Source organism: Pseudomyrmex gracilis, unplaced genomic scaffold (assembly GCF_002006095.1).
Source record: "Pseudomyrmex gracilis isolate BER0280 unplaced genomic scaffold, ASM200609v1 scaffold_440, whole genome shotgun sequence".
Lineage (NCBI taxonomy): Eukaryota > Metazoa > Arthropoda > Insecta > Hymenoptera > Formicidae > Pseudomyrmex > Pseudomyrmex gracilis.
In genome coordinates this window covers 81,901-85,720 of record NW_018021024.1, presented here as the reverse complement: position 1 = coordinate 85,720, position 3,820 = coordinate 81,901, and positions in this window count along the sequence as shown.

Genomic DNA, 3,820 nt, shown 5'->3' with positions numbered 1-3,820 from the left:
GAATCGTATACCGTCTACGATTATATTATCCTGTTCATCCACGTCAAAACGTTTATCACCGAGCATCATTCCATCGTTGTCGAAATACACACCATATACGTAGTCTATGTCGTTCTTTTTCTTACCACTCAGAATAGCTTTCATATATTGTTACGCCAACGGTCCAAAGTGACTTTGAAACGTTTCAAGACCTTCCAACGTTTGCATTTGACGTTGAATAGTTGACGCAAACGATTTGTTGGCAGTACCATCAGTAGTGACGATAGTGTCAATCGATGGAGAATCCCAATTGTCAATTGTTCTTTTGTCGGAGTAGAAGTCACCATTGCAGTGTTGTATTGTGTGCGCTTTGAATTGTGTAAAGTAGGGGACAGTGTTTCGTTCGATGTCTGTGTTCGTTTCCGTTTCATTCGGGTCTCGTCTTTGAGAAACGATGTATTTGGCGAATTAGTTTCAGTATTTTCAGCAATCTGTTTTAGAGGTTCGATAATGAGTTTGAACTGTCTCTCCAATGTAATTTCTTCTTCTAGTTTACCGGTTTTCAGAGCGCGATATTTTTGACGAATAGATTGACTCGTTTTTCAATCTCCTTCGCTACTTTCTCGCAATTTATAATTTCACTGCTTTCGTCAGCCATGTTGCTCGCACCGGTAGGAGATAATACTTGGTTGATGTCTCAACACCAATTAACCACTCGACGGTATTGCGAATTCGTTAAATCCTTTTCTATAGCGACCTCTGTCCAAAGGACTGTCCTTGTTGATCACTAAAAATCCGTACTTGTGCTGCCAACATTTGCGACATAACGTACAAAAATCTTCATATGACATATCTGTGTTTACGTGATCGTTGTACACATGTTTGAGATTGGTACCATCTTGTTTAAAAAGAATTATCAGATTTGCATTGTCACGTATAAGATGTTTTGGTATCCTCGCGTACGTCTGACAGAGATAAAAACAGTCGACACTCGAGTGACGACCCATTGCAAAATATTCTCGTATCGTATCCTGCTTGTCACATGCCACGTCATCAAAGATAAAAATGGAATTCGGAAGTGCTTCATTCGGCGGAATCACATCGCTAGTATTAGAGAACGTAAAGTAACCAATTTCATCTACCGACGAGAGTACGTTCTCCAGGTATTGATATTTTGATTGTTGTAACGACTTTGAATACACATACACGTTCTCAAAGCGTACACCGTGTGGACTTTCAAGCAAGCTTAACACTACGTTTGTCTTGTCACAATTCGAAGGACCGCACACAATACCGCGTATAGTAACAGGTAGCATTATCCCGTGTCTGCGTATTTTGTTGTCAGACATTTGTTGAGTCTTGCTGTCAAAATTAGTTACTTTGATTACCTTAGGTTGCCGCACAAACTGCATGGTTTCTATGCAACTGTCTTGCGATAGTAAGTGGCACCTATTTATAGAGGCGCGTCGAGCGTTTCTACTCAGTCGTCAGAAGACCACTGATGTTAAAACGTATATTGCAATCTATGTCAGGTCGTGGATTGTTAAATCGCGTGATAAACGCTCTTCCCGTCGAATTACATATTCCTGGTTACCAATTTTGTGGTCCGGGAACGCGTTTGGAGAAACGATTAGCTAGAGGCGATCGGGGCATTAATCCATTAGACGCGGCTTGCCGTGAACACGATATAGCTTATTCGCGAAGCAACGAACTCGCTGCTCGACACGTGGCTGATAAGATACTCGCTACAAAGGCGCGCGATCGCATTACAGCGGCAGACTCGAGTTTCGGTGAGAAAGCCGCTGCGACCGCCGTGTGGGCGGCTATGAAAACAAAGACAAAACTCGGCATGGGTTTGAAAAAGAAAAGCAAGTCAGCAAAAAGGAAGCGAATACTTCCGCTTGCTAAACGCGGTGGTTTGTTACCGGTCCTACCACTGCTGGGTGCTCTCGGTGCACTTGTTGGTGGAGCGGCGGGAGTTGCAAAAACGGTAAATGATACAAGAACTGCGCAGCAACAGCTAGAAGAAATGCAGCGTCATAATCGCGCGATGGAAGGTCGGGGAATTTATCTGACTCCGTACGGANAGGGACTTTTAAAGAAGAAAAAAAAAGTTGAAAAGACATTAAAATTACTTACAGGTGTAACAACAAATATGCAGTTGGAACAGCTAGCTAAGCGCATGCGCATACCTTTCTTTAGAGGTGTTTTCGTGCGTAATACTTTACCGAACATAGTACGTCGTAATGAAAGTGCTATTGTCAATTTAGATGATACAAATGGACCAGGTACCCACTGGGTGGCGTATGCAAAGAGAGGAAAATGTCATATATTTCGACAGTTTCGGCAATCTTCGACCACCGAAAGAGATAGTGCGTTATCTAGAACGTGCTGTGGACAAAATAGTATATAATCATACGTCTTATCAACGTTACAATCAAAGCAATTGTGGCCAACTATGTTTGCGGTTTCTTCAAGCGGTCGATGAGCAATATTCATTTAAATAGTACGCTATCTGACTTCATTACACATTCGAGAACATGTCACTGACGTTCACACTTACCGGCAAAATCAGCATCCTTGCGGTCAGCTACTTTCCCGCCATTGATTTAGTGACGGTGATTACGAGCTTGGACTAACAGATTTTGAAACGTATCATACAATACCAAATGTGAATTCGTCGAACAGCAACTTTTATTACAATACAGATGACAAGCAGATTATAATTCCTGAAGGATCGTACGAATTGCAGGATATTAATAACTATCTGCAACATGCAATGATGCAACGTAATGCGAGAAGCGAAGATGAAAACGTTCTGCCATTAATACTACGTGCAAACACCAACACAATGAAAAGCGAAATAAACTGCGCCTATCAAATAAATTTTACCACACCCGACAACATTGGATCGTTGTTGGGATTTTCATCAACTCGTATTTTAGAGCCGCTACAATGGTACATATCAGACGTGCCGATTAATATTATCAACGTCAACATTATTCGCATAGAGTGCAACGTGACTGCGGGTGCGTACAGCAACAACTGGTGTGTGCATACAATACATGAATTCTCACCGAACGTTCCACCAGGATATAAGATCTTGGAAACACCGACACAGATCATTTACCTTCCGATCATCGTACAGAGCATTACGGATCACGTTATCGTCATTGACGATACGCATTGTGTATCAGAACGGACAATTGCTTGATTTTCGAGGAGAAGAAATAACCGTCAGGTTACACGTACGACGTCGACGGCTGTAATACGCGGCATGCTCGTGCTGAACGAGGCGGATCAAGTGACGCGAGATACGAGGTTTTCATTTCAAACACCTGCTACTACTACTACGACGTACAGTAATCGGAAGAAGCTAAGTCCGATAAACGTTGAATTTTTANAATCGTTGGGATTTATTGTACAAAAATTTTGAAAAGATGTGCGACATTTTAAACGTTGGAGGTGAGCCGATCTTTGACGATCGCATCGTCAAGATTGAAACTCACACATACAATCCGTACGTGAACACAACATTTGAACATAGTGATCAGATACGCATACCTATACAACAGCAGGACTTGTACACTTTACCGTGTCAAAGTTTTCTTTACGTCAAAGGAAAAATGACGTTAACGACAAAAGACGAAGAAGAAGAAGTATTTCTGGGTAATAATTGTGTGGCTTTTATGTTTGATGAGATTCGCTACAAACTTAATGGTATGGAGATTGATCGTAATAGAAACGTTGGAATAACCAGCACAATCAAAAATTATATATCGCTAACACATGATAAAAGCATGGCCATGAAAAATGCTGGATGGGATATTACACAACATAC